We start from the raw sequence: 20,534 nt of genomic DNA, 5'->3' as shown, positions 1-20,534 counted from the left end.
AAGTCCCAAAGAGGAGATGGGTCCAGATCTGTGGCTTGTAGCCGTGTAGGCTGTGCTGGGCTCAAGGGTGTCCCGCTGGGGACTAAGAGGCTGCCAGGACCCCTGTGGAGGGGCTGTGCCTTTCACCAGGAAGAAGGGCTGCCTGTTTCTAACTCACACAAAGCAATGCTATGGGCTAGTGGTGGCCCTGAGCCCGGTGGAGGATGGTGGGAGAAATTAGCCCCCGTGTCCCTAGCGCTTTCTCCAGCCTGCTTCCTGAGAGGGCAGGAGGGTGGGACACGGTCACGATTTGAGGACGGCGGTGGTCCTCCTTGATTGCAACAAGGTGTTGGGGGTGGCTTTGCATGCTCATCACAGGCCTTATGGGGCAGCGGAGGGGAAGGGCTGGGGCTCCCTGGGGTGTTTGTGGAGCCCACAGGCTGCGGAGTGGGCAGGGCAGGGGGCGGGGGTGGCCCAGAAGGGCCTTATCTCCTCTGGGCCGGTGTCAGCTCCTGTCCCCAGCCTGCAGCCCCGCTGGAGCTGCCAGCCTGAGACTGGGTACTGCAGTGAATTTGCATTTATATTGGAGACTTCTGTTTCCAGGGACTGGAGGGAGGAGGGTGGCCACCGTGGTCAGCTGAGCGAGATGCAAGAGGGGAGGGGCCTACAGCCCTGTCCTGCCACGGGCACGGGAAGTGGCCGGTGGGTTGGGCCTGCCTGGCCGAGGAACAGTGGCACAGAAGGTTCTCTGGGCACAAGGCCGGCCCTGACAGCCTGCCGGTCCACCCTCCTAGCCGCTTGCCAACATCAGCTGGGAGTTGGCTCTGCCCCACGGGCCTGGGAGAAAGGTCAGAGGCCCGTGCCAGCAAGGGACCGGGCAGGGCGGAAGCACTCCTGTGACCCAGCGCAAGTGGGGGGCGTCCGTCTTACCCTCTTCGCAACCCATGAGGCTGCTTCAGCCAAGAAAACCAGGGCTCGGAGGGACTTGCAGTTAGTCCGAGATGAACGGGCTTGTAATCCAGTGCCCCCGGAAGCCCCGTCCTGGTAATACTCAGGACACTCAGGTGCTCTGGGAGACAACCCCCCTGACTTTGGGGCCGGGAGGAGTTGACATCCCTCATCTGATTTTGGGAGAGACAAAGGAGGTCATCCCAGACCTGTGGCACTGTTAGGGCTGGTTTTGTGATGGCTTAGGAGTCATGTTTCATTTTATGGTGAAGTGCATGGTCACAACTAGGTCGAGCCCGGGTTTCCCCTGCCTTTGGGGGAGGTTCTCCCTGTGAGTTCTCATAATGGGGAAGGAGTGGAGGCAAGGAGAGAAGGAAGGAGAAAGGAAAGAGGGAAGAAGGGAGAGAAATATGAAAGAAAGGAATGGCAGAAGGGATAGAAGGAAAGAAGGAAAAAATGGAAGTGGGGGGTGGATGGAAATAAGGAGAGAAGGGAGGGGTCCGGAGTCAAGATGAGAAGAGAAGTCCAGGCCGAGGGCGCCAGGGAGAGCCGTCTGGAGCCCCTGCAGGTGTGCTGGTTGCCATTACAGACCCTGCGCTGTTGGGAGTCCCCTCTGTGACCTTTCCTGGCTGTAGCATTGAGTGGTGTTCCTCTCCTCGCCCTCCTGCTCTTCCCCTGCAGCTGAGGCCTCCTGACCTCCAGTAGCCGCCTGAGCTCTGCTCCAGGTGGGGGGCCAGTGACGGCCTGGTGGGGGCTCCAGGGAGCAGAGCTCAGGGCCCCACGGGGTCCTGGGGCTCAGCTCCAGTGACTGGGGCTTTATCTCCAACCCTTCGTGCTTTGCTGCCTCTGGAGGGGGGCTCTGCCTTGCTCCTTGGGTTCTCTTCACTCCCTCCCTCCTCCATCCCTCCAGACGGAGGTCTTGGCCCCATTCCCCCAGCCTGCGACTGTGGGCTTACAGCTGACAAACCTCCTGGTCCTGGCTCTCCGTCCAGCAGTACAGGCCCTCCCTGTCTGTCACCAAACAGTCAGGACGGCCTGTTCCACCTGGCAGCCTGGCTATTGCCCAGCTTCGTCTCGGGAAGGGAGGACCAGCTCTGACAGCACGCTGCCTGAGTTCAAATCCTGCTGGTGCCTCTTCCTAGCTGTGTGGCCTTGGGCAAGACCCTTTGCCTCTCTGAGCCTCTGACTCCTCATCGATAAATGGGCGTAATGATAGGACCTACCCCTTGGATTGCTTTGTGAATTACATAAGATCATGCATGGAAAGTACTTGGCTCAGTGCCTGGCATCTAGTAAGCACCCAAGACATGTCAGCTCTTATTATCCAAGCTCTATCTTTCTGTGCTGGTTCTGGCCTGGTGGGACCGTCAGCTTCCAGAGACCTCTCCTGGTGCCTTCTCCATTAACCCCTTTATGCCTAGTGTCAGCTGATACGACTGTTTGAACACAAATAGCACCAGACCCTGATGTTATTATAACATTTACTGGGTGCTTATGGTGAGCCAGGCGTTGTGTAAGCTGTTTAAAATTACGGTTCCCAATTCCTTGATACTCCTCTCGTCAAGAAGTAGGGTCTATGTTCTTCCTGTGACTGTTTCCAGGAACAAAATGTGGCAGAAGTGACTTCTGTGTGACTTCTGAGGACAGGTTGGAGGTGGCCATGTCCCTTCTGCTTGGGTCTCAGGGGACACTCCCTCTTGGAACCCAGCCGCCATGCTGTGAGGAAGCCTGGGACCCAAGGAGAGGCCACACATAGGTGTTCTGGCCAATAGCTTCAGCTGAACTAGTCTCGATTGCCAGACATGTCAGGAAAGACACCTCTAGCTGATTCTGGGAAGACACCTCTAGATGATTCTGGCCCCCAACCCTTGACTCTCTCCAGCTGAGGTCCCAGATACTGTAGAACAGAAGGAAACCATCTCCAGTGTGCTCTATCTGAATTCCTGACCCCTAAGAATCTGTGAGCACGAGAACTTGACTACAACACTGTGTTTGGGGTGGTTTGTTACGCAGCAGTGAATGCCTGGAACCACCACACTGACTCACTGAAGCTCCACAACAATAGGAAGTCGCTGTTCTAATCATCTCCCTTTCAGAGATAAGGGAAGTAAACCCTAAAATGCTTCAGCAAGTTACCTGAAGTCACAGAACTCAGAAGAGGCAGAGCAGGGATTTGTGTTTCGCTGAAGAATCAGGCCACATCCTACAAAACCCGGTGGGCCAGAGAGGTGACTGGACATCATCTTGAAGGTCCTGGGGGGCCATAGGAAGGCACCAAAGTGGAATTTGTGGGGTCAGGAGAGGACACTAAGAAGGTCTCTTGGGTGTCATGTGGAGGGTGGGTAACAAGGGGCTGTAGGTGGCCCACGAGGACAGACAATGCCATCCTGCCATTGTCCTCTCTGCACTTCCCCTCAAAGCTGCGAGGATAGCAGCGAGATCCCTGGTCTCAGGCCCCCTGGGAGCTCTTCACCTGTCAGAGCCGAGTCTACCCGGGGATGCCAGCCAGTGGGGCTGAGCTGGGCTGTGAGCTAGGTAGCCTGGGCCAGGAGCTTCAGGGCTAGTGTGGGCAGGAAGTAGAAGGCCAGCAGAGTCCTCTGCCCCATACACCTCAAGGTAGGCCACAGAGCTCCAAGGTCATCTGTGCTAACTGGACCTGTTTGTTTTGGAGTTGGCCGTGCGTGGCAGAGAGCCCAAAAGAAGAATGACTTAAAGGAGACAAACAGTGGTTTCTCTTTTCTATGAACAGCCTGGAGGCAGGCAGCCCTAGGCTGACAAGATGGCTCCTCAATCCCCAGGGACCCAAGCTGCTTCTCTCTTGTGTTCCACCATCTTCAACACCTTGGTCCAAAATGGCTGCTCATTCTCCAGCTACCATGTCCACATTCCAGCCAAAGGGAAGGAGGAAGAGGCAAAAAATGTTCCCCCTCTCCACAAAGACCTCTCCCAGAAATTGCATATGGTGGTCTTCTTACCTCCTCTTGGCTGGAATGGAGACACATGGCCACACCTAACGGCGAGAGGCTAGGAACTGTGGTCTCTAGTCTGGGGGTCCACGTGCCCAGCTATGTCTAAGGGTTCTAATAACTGAGGGAAAGGGAGGCAGCGAGCATGGGAAACTACCAGCCATAGTGGTAACCTGACAGCCAGAGGGATTGTTTTGAAACTCAGATCAGATCATTTTATTTTGCTGTGTAAAATCATTCTATAGCTCCCCCTGCTTCCACGACAAAGGTTACATCTCCATTAAGCTCCCGGGGCTGGCCCCCTGATCTCACCCTGGCCCACCTCTCCAGCCTCATTCTCCCGGATCCGCCCCCAACACCGAACTCAAACCATGCCCACCCCCACCCTCACCCTGGGTCTCCCTTGTGCCCCGATTATTTGGGAAATCCAAATAACGGACAGGATTAGCTACAGAGGCAGTTAGTAGGGTTGTGGTTCTAAAACCCCTACTATGTGCCAGGTCCACACATATATTTTCTCATTCTAATCCTCACAACAGCCCTGGAGGAGGCCAGCACTATTGGGGGCCCCGTTTACAGATAAGGAAGCAGAGCACGTGCTGGGCGGAGCCACGTAGCGACCACTCTGCTGTGAGGCCTGGCGGATGAGAAGTGACTTGCTTGGGCATATGGCACTTTATAGTTGGCACAACGCTTTTCCTCCCACTGTCCCATGTCGTCCTCACAGCTACTGTGCCCCTTTTGCCAATGAGGAAATGGAGGCTCAGAGAAGGACGGTGACTTCCCCAAGGTCACAAAGGCACCTGGTAGCCATGTCTAGATCAATATCTGCGTTCGCCTGTCCCTTGACTCCTGGTATGTGCCCCATCTGCCTCCCCTGGGGAGTGAGGGAGGTGGGCCGCACCTAACCTTCCCTAGTCCTGGTGATGGCGGCAGGGATTCCAGAGTCCAGTTTTCAGATGGGGCAACCGAAGTCCCTGGAGGGAAGGGACTTGCCCAGAGTCCTACACCCCATCAGTGGCTTGCTGCAAAGGGACCGAGGTCTCTTGCCTCCCAGTGCAGAGACCTTGCACACTTGGCTCATTCATGCAACAGATATTATTGAGCACCTACTGTGTACCAGGCACTGTGCTAGCTCCTGGAATCACAGCCACGGAGAAAACAGACCTAAATCCCTGTCTCCCCTGGAGCTGACATTCCGGGGTGGGGTGGGGGAGGGGGAGACCGACACTCACCAAATAAATCAGCGGCAGCTACTGTTTTCCCTGTTTTTCATTCCTTCCACAAATATTTATGGAGAACTATATTTCTGGAAGACAGACACCGTCCTGACTTTCCTGCAGTGAGAGTCTAGTGGCGGAGACAGGCACTGCACGAGGAGGCACATAAATAAACAAGATAAATTCAGATTGTAATAATGGCCGAGAAGACAACAAGGTTAAGTGCCAGGGAGGGAGGGGGCAGGGGAGGTAGTAGTAGTTAACTTTAGATGGGGTGATCCGGTGAGGGCCTCTCTGAGGGAAGTGGCTCCGGAGCTGAGACCCGAAGGGTGTGAAGGGGCCAAGCCGGGTGTTCCAGGTAGAGGGAACAACACACGCAAAGGTGCAGAGGCAGGGCAGAGCTTGGGGTGAGGGAGGAGCCGAGAGAAGGCCAGGGTGGTTGGAGCAGGGTGGGAGGGGGCAGATCAGAGGGAGAGGTTGGCGGGAGGGAAGGGGCTTGAGAAAGGCCAGGGTGCCATCGAGGGGTACTCAATGGAGAGAGGGATGACTGGCCCCCTGCGGGGCACCGCTCAGGGAGGCCCGTCATCTCTGCATCTGGGGGTTTCCCAGCCGGATCCCCAAGGGGTGCGGGCTGAGCACCTGCTGGCCTGGCACGCCTGCCCCGGCAGAGATACAGCCCCCCAGCCCCCTGCAGTGGAGTCCCCCTCGGCAGGGTCTCCACCTGCACGGCCCGGCAGGGCATTGTGTGCTAGCTCTGACGGGCACACCTGGTGCTCTCACTAGCCTGCTGGCTGCCTTGATTTAGGGGCTCGTCCTGGTTGGTTCTGGAGCCTATTCCCTGAAGTCTACCAGCTGGTATCAGGCTGGCTGAGGAGGAGGAAGCAGGCTCTGGGGGTGGCCAGGGAAGAAACCACCCCTCATCCTGGCAAGTCCATTGGACCAAGAGAGAAGTGTCCTAAGCATCTGTGAAATTCCGGACCTCTCTTCTCTGGCCATCCTTCCCCTGGCAAAGAAGCTGGGGCTCAGGCAGGAAGCAAGGTTCAAGTGCCAGTTTAGTTGCTGTGCTTAGAAATGCTCTCTCCCTCTCTGAGCCTCAATGTCATCTGTATAATGGAAGAGTTGACCTGGCTAAACTCATGTAAATTCTAGAGCCAGACTGTCTGACTCTCTTTGAACTGTTTAAACTTAGCTAAGTTGCTCAGCCTTTTGGTGCCTCATTTTATCCCCCTATAAAATGAGGATATAATAATAGTAGGTATTTCCAGAGTTGTGTCAAGATAGAGTTATGTGTAGTTGTTGCTTGGAACAGGGCCTGCCACGTGCTAAGTGCTATATATTTTAACTCCGATTGTTACTGCTATTCAAGTCTTTAGAGAATGTTGTACTAGAAAGACTTGCTGGAGATAACTAAGTCCGTTTGTTTGTAAACTTTTGGTCCTTGTTTTTAACAGAGAACCTCTGCATTGCTGAAGAGAAATTTTACTCAGAGCCCCAGCTGTTCAGAAGGGATGGAAGGGGGGGCGCCCGCCCCACCTGCTCCCCCGTCTCTGTGTCTGCAGCCCCCAAGGGGGCTACTGGAGCATAATTTGAAAGCCCTTGCTCGGTTTGTCTCCTTCAGCTCACAGTCAGGGAAACTGAGACTCAGAGAGAGGCAGGGACTAGCCCAGGCCCCACAGGGAGTGAGTCGCCCAGCCTAGCTTAGAACCCAGATTTCCTGGTTTTCTCAATGCAAGACAAGGGGCAGGGGCTAGGAGAAAAGCGAGGACCAGAAGCTGCCTAGGGGACTGGGTGCATTGTGGCGTCAAGTCATTAGCACGCAAATGACATGCAAATCGATGCAAAACAGCATGTTTTATGCTAATTTGCAGAGTCGAGAGCTTCGACATTTTTGGTAACAGGGCAGCAGTCCTGGTCCCTGGGCATTGCCGAACATGCGTCCCTTTTTTCTTTCTTCCTTTCATTATTATGATGGGGGCCCATAAATCATGGTTTGCTTGTAACCCTGCCTCTTCTTTCCTGTGAGCCTGGCTCCTGTCCCCCTGAAGGGCTCCCTCCCTAATCCCCTGATCCTGCCTGGGCCCAGAGTCAGGCCTGGGCAGTGGGTCAGAGAACCAGGACTCAGGAGCCACCAGTCGGTGCCAGGCGGTATGGTGAACCCATCTTGGAAGCCGCTTCTTGAGGAGTCTGAAGAGGCTGGGGGCTGGGGTGGCTGCTCCTCTGTGCCACCTGGTCTGTGGGCATTTGGGACACAACCTCCAGGACCCCCAAACTGTCCCTAAACCCAGGTTTGCTGCTTCCCCTGAGCTCTCATGGCCACCATGTCTTCTGTGCCACTGTCCATTTAGGGCTGGCCTGCCTCATGGGATGAGCTGCCCAGGGCAGGCAGCCCTGTTCCTTTACTTCTCAGGATGCCCAGTACCAGGGCCACAGGTTTGGGCTGTGTTTGGAGTTTGAGGACTGGATCAATACGTGGAGATCTGGCAGTGTACCTGGTGGTAAGCGTGCAGTCTCTGAAACTCATGCAGCTTGAATGCAAATCCTGACACCACTACTTTTGGAGAAAATGGTAGTACTCGTAGCTGACATTAATTGGGCACCTACCATGTTCCAGGTGCTTTGCTTTGTGCTTGCTGTTTATGCTCTCACTGATAATAGTATCCTAGGAGGTGGGATACCATCGCTCCCATTTTATGGAGGAGAGGTTAAATGACTTGTCCAAGGTCGCATGCCCAGGGGAATGACTTCCTCACCAGGCAGCACTCAGCAAAGCTGCTGTTACAGGGTACCAGGCCTCTAACTATGCTATCAGCCAACCTTTTGACAATGTTAAACTTTACCCAAGCCCTGCAGTGCTCCTAGAAAACAGTGATGGTTAAGAAATCCCTCCAACCTTTTGTTTTCTGAAATCCCACTACTCTTCTGTGTCCAGAAAAATGGCTTACCGCAAGCAACCACCTTCCTCATCTGACTTAGTTCTAAGACTCTCATCCATCTTTCTCATGACTCTCCTAAGACTTGGACGACTCCCTCGTTTGCCTGTGACCTTTCTTTTGCCTGAACCTGCTGTTAAAGCCAAAGACCCTCCTCTTCCCATTCTTTGTCTCATGGTTGATTAGCTGAGATTAGAACTGTTTGTCCCATATGAAAGGAGAAACAAACATTTCCTGTTCAGCTGACCAAGGAGCCTTCCCCCATTGCAAAGACAATCCCAGCTCTAAATTCCCCACCTGTAACCCGTGTGCTCCTCCCTGTAAGTCTAAGGCAAACGCGCCCTGCTTGGACATCCGGATCCTGGGATCTCCGGTGCCCTCCCTACTGCAATAGCTTGAGTAAAATCATCCCCCACATCGTCCGGTGTATTTTGTCTATGACGCTTTCCACCGTGACATTTCCCACTTAACGGCTCCGGCCCTGTAAGGGTCCTGTGTGTGACCCTGGAGCACTTCCTTAGCATCTCTGTGCCCCGGGCCCCTCCTCTACAAAACGGGATGCTCAGCTCACTAGCCCTACCTCCTCAGGTTGTGAGACCAAAGAAGATCACACCAGGAAGCGCTTGGCACGGTGCCCGGCACAGAGCGAGCGCTCCAGAAATGTCAACCATTGTGCGTGCAGGCGAGGGGACTGAACGGGGCCTGCGGGGGACACACGGCAGGCGGAAGTGGGGGGTCGAAATCACATCTGCAGACCTCCGCTTCCCTCCCATGCTGGGGGGGTGCCCGGTTCTCCCCCCCCACACGCCTCCCCCTCCGATCGCAAGTGGGGCGGGGGCCACACTCCTCACTCCTCCCCTCCTCGCCGCCCGCCTTTGATTGTGGCGAGCAGCGAGTCGCGGAGCAAATTAACTTTTTGCACACTTCATTATGCGCCGCCCCGCGTCCCCAGGGGCCGCGGCCCCGCCCCCGCCCCGCGCCGACAACTTGATTGGGCAATTAATCTTCGCGCCCCCCGCCCCCCCGCGCGGCCCCGGGCCTTTGTGCGCCTGCACGCCCGCCGCGGGCGCCCGTCCGGCCGCCCGGTCTGCTCGCGCTGATAAGGCGCCCCGCGCCGCCGGCCCCCGCCTTTGTCAGGGCGCCGGGAGGCCCGGCCGCCGCGCTGCCGTCTCGCACCCCGTCAGCGCGCCCCCGCCCCTTCGGCTCGGTCCATCTGTTTGAGCTGCACAATCCTCCAGCGGCCGGGGGGCTGGGGGAGGGGGTCTCGCTCCTGGGCAGGGAGCCAGCACCCCCACTCCACCCGGCCGCCCCATGTGTGAGCAGTGACGCCCCCGAGCCCCCGACACACACACACACACGGGCGCGCGCGCACGCACACACACGCACACGCTCGCGGGGCCGCCCAATTAAGCAGCGCGGTAGTAATTAAGAAGGGGGGCCGCGAAGCACAGCAGCAGTCTGAGGAATGGGGAGGAGGCTTCCCAGCAGTGTCCAAAAAAGAGGGGACCCTGCCACCCATCCTGTACCCCAGGTGTGTAGCGCCTGGTTCTTGGCTTGGGGGTCTGCAGGCTTCAATGGCTAGAGCGGTGGTGGAGGGGGGGTGGGAGGGAGAGTCCCTGGGAATTTGCCTGATAGATCTTGCCTCTTTGTGCATTTTCCTGGGGTTTTGCCAGCAGTTGACCCAGCCTCAAAAAGGCAGCCTGATTCCGGTAATGTTGAGACCCCGGGTCCTCAATGGAGGGTAAATCCGAGGCTATTGTAGAGACCCAGGGCAAGGGGTTCAGAATGGGGTTGAGAAAAAAATGCTCCCCACTCACTACCTGAGATTGTGTGTCAGGGAAGGAGTCTGTGTCCAGGGATGGTGGAGGGGATGGGTGGGAACCACGGTTGGTGCAATGCTGGGCACACAACAAGTGCTCACAGGTGTTGGTTCTTGGTATTTTCTGTGGTTTTCCCTGGATGGGCACAGGGCCGCAGTTAAAAATGGATGGGGGGGGCGCCTGGGTGGCTCTGTTGGTTAAGCGACTGCCTTCGGCTCAGGTCATGATCCTGGAGTCCCTTGGATCGAGTCCCACATCGGGCTCCCTGCTCGGCAGGGAGCCTGCTTCTCCCTCTGACCCTCCCCCCTCTCATGTGCTCTCTCTCTCTCATTCTGTCTCAAATAAATAAATAAAATCTTAAAAAAAAAAAAAAATGGATGGGTGAAAGATGGTGCTGGAAAGAGGTCCTTGAGTTTCATCACTCTCCTGGGCAGCAGGCTAGAGTGGTGCCTGGGCATGGGCTCAAAATCTGTGGTCCCCGCAGAGCTTGGGGCTGGGGGCAGGGGGCGGCGGGGAAGTATCAGCACCAGCATGCCAGGGTGTGGGCAGAGGATTCAGTCTTCACTAGTGCTCACAGAGGCTGTGACCCAGTGTTTGAAGAATCCCTGTGCATGGGGGCTGAAGAAGCAGCTTCGTCTGTGCAGTCCACCAGCAACACGGATGGAAGACTTGCTGTGGGCAGAGTCCGTCCACAGCTGCCTCACTGGGTGAGGACAGCGTGAGCAAAACAGAAACTGTTGGCGGCCCTCATTGACTCACAATCTGGTTTGGGAGATGGATGAGAAGTAAGGCAAACACATAAGACCTGAGGTTCAGTGGGTGATAAGAGCTGTAGATAAAAACAAAGCAGAACAACTGAGGATTGTGCGGACTCCACTCGCTGGACCCCTCCCACCCCGACCCCAGCAGAATGCCCCATTGCCAGGGCAGTGAAGTCTATACTCCTGGGCCTGGAGATGTATACCCTCTGCACCATATCTCCCACTCCCAGGGACCCAGCTTCCCTAGCCGGTCTGGGGCTGTGGGGCAGGGTTCCCTGGGATGACGGGCAGGCCTCAGTAGGCTGCGGCCTCTCCCCCTTATTCCCGTGGAGCTGGAAGTGGCGATCCCCTCTGATGATGACAGCTTCCAGTCTTGCGTGACTGAAAGGCCTCACGGGCCCACTGTCCAGAAGGGGCCCCGTGAGCAGGAGCTGAATTAAAATGGAGAAATAAGAAATATAGCCTCGCTCCCCACCCCAACCCCCTCACTCCCCTCATTCCCACAGCCCCTGAGGCAGTGGGTGGCTGGCTTCTCAGTCCCTTTGCTGAGCTGAGTTAGTTAGCTGGGTACAGAACCAGCAGAGGAATAATAAAAAAAAAAATGCTGTTTGACTCTGAACAGCCCTCCCTCCAAACCACATTCCCACCCCTCCAACCAGGTTTAGATCCCTCGTCAACCCGCATCCCTGATTCTGATGTTCTGGCTCTAAACATCCCCAAGTCCTAACATTGTAGGCTTTTGATTTTCTAGACTACTGACATTCTATGCATCTTACTCAAACATTCTGGGATTCTGCCCCTATGTTCTAGGAATTCTGGGGCTCCAATATGGATTTTGTTGGGTTCTAACTACTGAAATCACAGTAAAGTCTACATGCAAAGTCACAGGGCGCCTGGGTGGCTCAGTCCAACTCTTGGTTTCCACTCAGGTCGTGAGATCGAGCCCTATGTTGTGCTCCGCGCTCAGCACAGAGTCTGCTTGAGATTCCCTCCCTCTCCCTCCCCCTCTGCACCCACCCCTGCTCGCACTGCGTCTAAAATAAATAAATAAGATCCTTAAAAAAACGAGACTACATGCAAAGTCACATAATACTAGTCATAATAACAGCAATTAACAGTCTTTCAATCGTGTTTTTATTCAACAGATTTTTCTTTTGAGAATTTTCTAAAACAACCAGTGTCAGACACTGTTCTAGGCATTCTACAAATAAATTAATTAAAATAAATATTTTGTCAGAAGGTGATGTGTACAGGAGAGACGAGTAGGGAGTGAGGGGTTGCAATTAAAATTGATGGTCAAGGTAGGACACACTAAGAAGGTGACATTTGATTTTCTGTTTGTTCTTTCAATTATTTGGATTTGAAATCTCAGTCTGTAAGTGTGGATTTCTTTCTGCTTGCAAGTCTATCAGTTTTTGCTTCATGTATTTTGAATCTGCCATCAGGGTCATAAACATTTAAAATGTTACGTGCTTTTGATTAATTGACCTCTTATTCATTGTAAAAGGACCTTATATCTATCCCTGGTAAGATTCTTTGCTCTGAAATAACCTTTGATATTAAACAGCCACCCAATGTTCTTTCTTTTTTTTAAGTATATATTCTGATCCCTTTAGGAGTTGGATCATCACAAGTTCACAATGATTTAACACTGGCTTTCTCTAGACTAGGTATTCAAAGTCAGCTTTCCTTTTTCTGAGTGTGTTTGTGGGTTTTTTTCCCCCAAACTTTCTCCCTTCCCTTCCTGTTATGAGCTGACTTGTGTCCCCCCAAAATTCGTATGTTGAAGGCCTAACCCCCATTACCTCAGAATGTGACTATATTTTGTTGACAGGACCTTTATTGTGGTAAATAAGTTAAAATGAGGCCTCTAGGATGGGCCCTGATCCAATCTGACTGGTGTCCTTACAAGAGGAAATTTGGGGGGGCACTGGGTGGCTCAGTCAGTTAAGCATCTGACTCTTGATTTTGGCTCAGGTCATGATCTCAAGACTGGTGAGATCCGGCCTGCGTTGGACTCCGTGCTGGGCGTGGAGCCTGCTTATGATTCTCTCTCTCCCTCTCCCTCTGCCCCTCCCCTCCACTCACATGCGTGCGTGAGAGCACTCTCTCTCTAATAAATAAATAAATAAATAAATAAATAAATAAATAAATAAATGTTAAAAAAAAAGAAGAAGAGGAAATTTGGATACACAATAGACACAAGGGATGTGTGCTCACAGAGGAAAGACCACATTAGGACACAATCAGAAGGCAGCCATCTGCAAGCCAAAAAGAGGGACCCCAGAAGAAATAAACCTATTGATATTTTGATCTTGGACTTCCAGTCTCCATAAACGTGAGGAAATAAGTTTTTGTTGTTTAAGCCACTTTGTATTCTTTTGATTAGTGCTAGCATGGTATATTTTTTCCATCCTTGTACTTTTAACGTGTGTCTTTATATTTAAAGTGTTTTTTTTTTTTTTTTTTTTTGGTTTTGTTTTGTTTTGTTTTGTTTTTTGTAGGTGGCACATATTTGGGTCTTTTTAAAAAATCCAATTGGGCACTCTCTACTTTTTAATTGGCGGTGTTTAGACCATTTGCATTTAATGTGATTATTGTTATGGTTAGATTTAAGTCTATTTGTTTGCTCCCTATTTGTTTTCTATTTGTCCTATCTGCTCTTCATTTCCTTTTTCTTATTTTTCTGCCTTATTTTTTATTAATTGTGCATTTTTTATTATTCTATTTTCCCTCCTTTGTTGATTTATTAGCTGTAATTCTTCATTTTGTTATTTCAGTGTTTACATTAGGATTTATAGTATATACCTCTAACTGCCCTCAGTCTATCGTCAAGTGATATTATACCACTTCATGTGTAGTATAAGGACCTTATAATAGTACACTTCCCTTTCTTTCTTCCTGATTTTGATTTTATTGTCCTATATTTTAGTTATGTAGATGTTACAACTCCAAAAAATATTATTGTTGTTGTTGAAACAGTAAATTATCTTCTAAAGACATTAAATAATAAGAAAAATCTTATATATTTGCTCATGTAATTAACATTTGTGGTGCTCTTTTTTCATTTGTGTAGATCCGCATTTCCATCTGGTATCATTTTCTTCTGTCTAAAGGATTTCATTTATCACTTCTTGTAGTGCAGATCTGTTGATGAAGAATTCTTTCAACTCTGTATGTCTGAAAACATTTTTATTTCACCTTCATTTTTGAAGGATATTTTAACTGGGTATAGAATTTGACACATTGACACATTTTTTTCTTTCATTGAATTAAAAGATTTGCTCCACTATTTTCTCCCCTATCCTGTGTCCAACAAGAAATCTGCCATTACGCTTGGGTGACTCAGTTGTTAAGCATCTGCCTTCAGCTCAGGTCATGATCCTAGGGTCCTGGGATTGAGCCCCACATCGGGCTCCCTGCTTGGCAGGAAGACTGCTTCTCCATCTCCCACTCTCCCTGCTTGTGTTCCTTCTCTTGCTGTGTCTCTGTCAAATAAATAAAATCTTAAAAAAAAAAAAAAAAAAGAAATCTGCCATTATCCTGATCTTTGTTTCTCTGTATTTAACAAACCTTTTTTCTCTCTTTTTAAAACATTTTCCTCTTTGTCACTGGTTTTGAGCAATTTGATCATGATGGATAATTTTCTGTCTCTTTTTAAAAATTAAAAAAATTTTTTTTTATTTAAAGATTTTATTTATTTGAGAGGAAGAGAGAGAGTGTGTGTAAGTAAGAGCACAAGAGCAGGGGGAGGGGGGCGCCTGGGTGGCTCAGTCAGTTAAGTGTCTGCCTTTGGCTCAGGTCCTGGGATTGAGCCCCGCATCGGGCTCCCTGCAGGGAGCCTGCTTCTTCCTCTCCCTCTGCTGCTCCCCCTCTTGTGCTCTCTCACTCTCACTCTGTCAAATAATAAAAAAAAAATCTAAAAAAAAAGAGCAGGGGGAGGGAGAAGCAGATTCCCTGCTGAGCAGGGAGCCCAACTCGGGGCTGAGCTGAGCTGACCTGAGCTGAAGGTAGACACTTAACCGACTGAGCCACGCAGGCACCCTGATTTCTGTCTCTTGTGCTTGTGATTTGTTGAACCTCTTGGATCTGTAGGTTTATATCTTATATCAGATTTGGAACCTCTCAGCCATTCTCTTTCAAATATTTCCTTTGGGGATTTCAGTTACACATTAGGCTGCTTGAAGTTGTTCCACAGCTCCTGATGCTCTTCTTTATTTTTTATGATTATCAATTTTATCCCTCTCTGTGTTCCATTTTGGATAGTTTCTATTTGCTATGTATTCAAATTCATTCATCTTCTCTTCTGCTGTGTTTAGTCAGGCATTATTCCTAGCATATTTTTCATTTCAGACATTGTAGTTTTCATTTCTAGAAATTCCATTTGGATCTTTTAATGTCTTCCATGTGTCTCTTTAACTTTTAAACATACAGAATACAGTTTTAATAATTCTTTTAATGTTCTCATCCACTACTTCTGTGTCAGTTTCCAATGATTCATTATTGTCCTCATTATCGATCATGTTTTCTTGTTTCTTTGCATGCCTGGTAATTTTTGTTTGGATACCAAACACTGTGAATTTTACCTTTGTTGGATGCCATATATTTTTTATATTTCTATATTTTCTTGAATTTTGCTCTGAGATTCAGTTAGGTTACCTGGAAATAGTCTGATGCTTTCAAGTCTTGCTTTTATGATTTGTTGGGTGGGTTCAGAGCAGTGCTCTGTTGAGGGCTAATTCCTTACCAAGACTGAGAAAAGGCCTTCCTGAATACTGTAACCAGTGCCCCATGGGTTATGATTTTTTTCTATTTGGCTCTATTTTTGGTCCTGTATGACTGTTGGATACTGTTCTCTAGTCTTCTCCCATGTTTTTTTTTCCCAACCAGAGTAGTTTTCCCAACCAGTGCTCAGCCTAATACTCCAGGGGGACTTTCTGCAGATTTCTGGGATCATCAGCTTTCTCCTCTCTGATACTCTGTCCTGCAAACTCAGTTCCCCTTGGTCTCCCTGGACTCTCAGCTGAATTTCCTTAACTCAGGGAATCTTCTGGGTTTCACCTAGGTTCCCCTTCCCTGCAGTAGGATCTGGAAACTCCTCCCAGGCAATATACTGGGGCCATCATAGGGTTTATCTTGTTAACTTCCCATCTGTCAGAGATCACTTTATTGCCTGAGGCCCAGTGTCTTGAAAACTATCATTTCATATTATTTTGCCTGGTTTGTTTGTGCTTGTTTGTTTGTTTGTTTGTTTCCAGTGGGAGAGTAAATCCAGTCCCTGATACTCCATCTCGGGTGGGAGCAGATGTCAGAAGGGGACATTTGAACACAGACTTGAAGGAGGTGTTGGAATGAACTGTGACAATACGGGGGCTGGGAGAGGAAGAGGATTCTAGGCAGTAGGAACAGCAAGTACAACAGCTCTGTGCTTATGTGCCTGAGAGTGTTTGAGGAACAGAAGGAAGCGAGTATAGATGGAGCAGGGGATGCTGGGGGAGGGGGGTGCGTGGTGAGAGGGGGAGGAGGTGCCAGCTTTTGTAGGATCTTACAGGCTGTGGTAGGAACTTTGGCTTTTATACCAAACAAAATGGGAGCTATGGGAAGGTTTTGAGAAGAGAAGAAGCATCTTTTGACTTATATTTTACAGGATCTCTGAATTGACTAAAGTAACTGAATTAATGGAGAGATGCGAGAGTGAAAGCTTGAGACAGCTGGGAACTGATGCGCTAAACCAGGTAACAGATGATGGTGACTGGGATATACCATTAAGGGGGTTAGTAACTAGGAGGGGGCTTGAGGGAGGCTTCTGGGGTGCTCACATGCCTCTATATCTTGATCTACGTGGAGGTTACATCACATGCTCACTGTGTGAAGATTCATTGATCTGCATGTACATGTCCAGTTGTGGTCTCATCTACATGAACATTATACCTCAATTTAAAAAATAAAATAGATGTGGGGAGCCTGAATGGCTCAGTCGGTTAAGCGACTGACTCTTGGCTTTGGCTCAGGTCATGATCTCAGGGTCGTGAGTTTGAGCCCCCATTGAGCTCTATGCTGGGTATGGGGCCTACATAAAAAAAATAATAAAAAGTCAATAAAACAGAAAGATAAGGGTGGCATGACCAGGCTGTTATCAGTGGAGATGGAAAGAAGTGAGTAGATTCTGAACCTCTTTTATAGGTAGATCCAATAAGATTTGAGGATAAATCTAATGTTAGATGTGAGGGAAAGGAAAGGGTCCAGGATAATGCCATGGGAGGGTTTGAGAATCTTTTTTTTCCACCAGTGTAGTTTGTGTGATGGATTTTGGAGCTATGGGTGGCCACCTTTGCCTCCATGAGGTTAGAGTCTCCCTGAGAGTGAAACTAACAATGAAGAAATCAAAGTCAAGGGGTGCCTGGGTGACTCATTCAGTTGAGTATCTGATTCTTTTTTTTTTTTAATTTTATTTTATTATGTTATGTTAATCACCATATTACATCATTAGTTTTTGATGTAGTGTTCCATGATTCATTGTTTATGTATAACACCTAGTGCTCCATTCAATACGTGCCCTCTTTACAGCAATTGCACTACTGGGTATTTACCCCAAAGATACAAATGTAGTGATCTGAAGGGGTACGTGCACCCCAATGTTTATAGTAGCAATGTCCACAATAGCCAAACTGTGGAAAGAGCATCTGATTCTTGATCTCAGCTCAGGTCTTGATCTCAGGGTCATGAGTTCGAGCCCCATGTTAGGCTCCACAATGGGTGTGGAGCCTACTTTAAATAAATAAATAAAAATAAATAAATAAATAAATAAATAAATAAATAAATAAAAAAATAAAAAAAAATCAAAGTCAAGGGGTGCCTGGGTGGCTCAGTCACTTAAGCGTCTGACTCTTGGTTTGGGCTCAGCTCATGATCTCAGGATTGTGAGATCAAGCTCTATGTTGGGCTCTGCCTTCAGCGGGGAGTTTGCTTGAGATTCTCTCTCTCCCTCTGCCCTTCCCCCTGCTCAGGTGTGCGTGCACATGCTCTTTCTCTCTCTAAAAATAAATAAATAAAGTAAAAGAAATCAAAGTCAAGATGGAGGGAGAGATAGGGTCTTCACAATAACATGTCAGCACCTGGGGGCACCTGGGTGGCTCAGTTGGTTGAGCCTCTGCTTTCGGCTGGGGTCATGATCTCGGGGTCCTGGGATTGAGCCCTGTATCAGGCTCCCTTCTCCGTGGGGAGCCTGCTTCTCCTTCTCCCTCTGCCCCTCTCCCTCGCTTGTGCTCTCTCTCTCTTAAATAAATAAGTAAAATCTTAAAAACAAAACAAAACAAAACATGTCAGCACCTGGATCCAGCCATGCCTGAAGCCAAAACCTGGCCTTCTCAGTTATATAAATCAATAATTTCTGTTTTTTTCTTTCTTTCACTTGTGACTGAAGAGTCCAGACTGATATGACTTCCTTGCATGCTTTCCTCTATGTACACCATCCCAGGGACCCTCTATAGAAGCCATTTCTTGTCCTTTTTCAACACCTGCCCTGCACTTTCTTTCCTCTGGACCTTTGCTCCTATGGGACTCTCTAGAATGCCCTTCTTTCCTTGCCTCCTGCTCTCACATCAAAATGGCCCTCCTATTCAAATCCATCCTGACTTCATCAGCTGAAAGCTGGACCTGGCAGGGCCCTTAGATACCAGTCCTCCACCATTGTATGGATGGGACACTGCGGTCACTCTGTGAGACAGGGGCAGATTTATGGCCAGGACTCCAGTGTCCTGATTCCCTCAGGGGCCTTCTGCAATCCTCCTTGTTCAGCCTTTTCTGTCCTTACCCTCACTCAGGACTGAACAGAACTCTTCCTGACAACTTGCCTTCTCTCTCACACCACAGGCCTTTGCACATGCTGCTTCCTCAGCTTGGGCTGCCTTATTCCTCCCTATCCTCCTGGCAAAGTTCCCACTTGAACTTGGAGACGCTACTCAAGGATCAGACTTCTGGAAGTCTTCCCTTATTCCCAGGGTAGGTCAGTGTCCTGCCAGATGCCCCCAAGGCCACCTCTGGTGCCTTCATGAACCCGTTCACCCGTCTGTATTGTGGGTGTGTTTCGGGCAAGGTGGGTGCTGTGGTCATTCCTGCAAAGAAGGTTCCCAGTCAGCGTTTGTTAATCGACAAATGTGGATGAGAAAGGACCCTGCTGGGATGGGGGATAGCCCTGGGCTAGAGACAGGGGTCTGACAACCACCCCTTTCTAGCTCTGTGGTTGTAGGCAAGTCATTTCCTCTCCTTGAGCCTCAGGTTTTTCAGCTGTTAAAAGGACAGGACATCATAGGGTTTAAAATCTCAAGCAGCCCGAATTTGAGTCCTGGCTGCGTGACCCTAGGCAGATTACTTAAGCTCCCTCAGTTTCCTCATTTGCAAAATCAGGATAATCAATACACCTGCCTTGTAAGGCATTTGTGAGCGTTAAATGAGTGAATATTTATCGAACTCTTAGAACTATATTGGCACATCATATAAGAATCCCCAAATAACCATAGAACAACAGAAACCCTTGCCTTCCTGAGAGGAGATGAGAGTCACAAACCATGAAGTGCTGTATGAATGGACTCTGATTGCTCTCACTAAGTAAGCTGCCTGGAAAAGGCTGATTCTGACACTCACTAGGTGTGTGTCCTTGGAGAAATCATGCCACCGCTCTGGGCCTCAATTTTCCCATCTATAAAGTGGACAGGTGAGTTTAGGGCCATTAGGGGTGAGACGCTTAGCCTCTCTGAGGCTCGTGACTGAATCTGTGGATAAGCACATGTCCGTCATGGGAGCCGGGTGAGGGTTCCACGGACAGTGTCTGCAGAGGATGTGCCAACCAGGCTTGCCGCCCAGTGAGTGCTCAGGAAACGTGCCTATCCTTAGTGCCACTGTTATTCTGGGCCTCGCATTCCAGGGTTCCCTGAGGCAGGGCTTGACAGGGGATATGCTGGGTACCCATAAAGGAAGGCCCTAGCACATCACCCTTCTGCCAGGTTAGAAAAGCGAAGGCAGCTGTGTGAAATGTCCGCCTGTCTCCGAGCCTTATCTGATGGGCTGCGGCATCAGGGAGAAGGACAAGCCCACAAAGGCCTTGGGGCCTGTCACATATGACCACCTCACTCTTGTCACCTGCCACCTGCTGGGACCTGGGAGTGGGGATGCTGAAGTGAAAAGAGAGAGCAAGATCCAAATCCTGGCTGTTTCCCCTTCTTGCTGTGTGACTTCGGGCAAGCCTCTATACCTCTCTGTCCCCTGTTTCCTTACTTATCACATGATGAGGCTTTCAGCAGCCTAGAGGGGAGAGTATGGCTCCAGATCAGGAGGGGTGATTGTTGGCTGAGGCTGAGGCTGAGGCTGGGAGGCCAACAACACAAACCATTCCCGGACCTTTCCCCAGGGTAAGTGAGAGGCAGTTGGGAGCACAGAGGCCTCTCCCTCCAGGTCCTGAGGTGGAGCACAGACTGGCTGGCGGAGGCCCAGGGCTCATCTTGGGATGGAGACAGATTGGCAGACAAAGAGGAGGCAGGCGGGCAGGGCTGGGGTGCCCCTGGGGAGGAAAGGGAGAGGGAGGGGTGGGAGCAGGAGGGAGGAAGGCAGGGCTGGATGCAGCCTCACAAACCCAGGGCCTGTGAAGTCTCCAGCTGGAGGCTGGAACTGGACCCTTCCCCTGAATGGGGTGGGGAGGGGGGCCTGTTGGTTCCTGCCTCTGGATTTGGGGGAGGGAGGGGCCTGGGGGGGTGAGACTGTGATCAAGCATTGTCCCCTTCCCACAAAACACAGCTCCCCCCCCCCCCCCCCCCCCCCCCCCCCCCCCCGCGGCGTCACCCCCACCCCCCCCCCCCCGCCCCCGCGGCCCCACCCCCCCCCGGGGCGGGCGGGGCCCCCCCCCCCGCGAGGGCGG

General features: G+C 50.7%; 1 long non-coding RNA gene across 1 annotated transcript in view; it reads left to right on the top strand.

Annotated features, from left to right (window-relative positions):
- Window positions 1–20,534, top strand: part of LOC116641571 — a 72,221-nt gene that overhangs the window by 43,618 nt on the left and 8,069 nt on the right. The window contains exons 3-4 of the long non-coding RNA XR_004301201.1: window positions 16,272–16,359; window positions 18,497–18,625. This is a non-coding gene — a long non-coding RNA (uncharacterized LOC116641571). The remainder of the gene's footprint in view (window positions 1–16,271; window positions 16,360–18,496; window positions 18,626–20,534) is intronic.

Source organism: Phoca vitulina, unplaced genomic scaffold (genome assembly GCF_004348235.1).
Source record: "Phoca vitulina isolate PV1807 unplaced genomic scaffold, GSC_HSeal_1.0 scaffold22, whole genome shotgun sequence".
Taxonomy (NCBI): Eukaryota; Metazoa; Chordata; class Mammalia; order Carnivora; family Phocidae; genus Phoca; species Phoca vitulina.
This window is presented reverse-complemented; position numbering and strand designations above follow the sequence as displayed.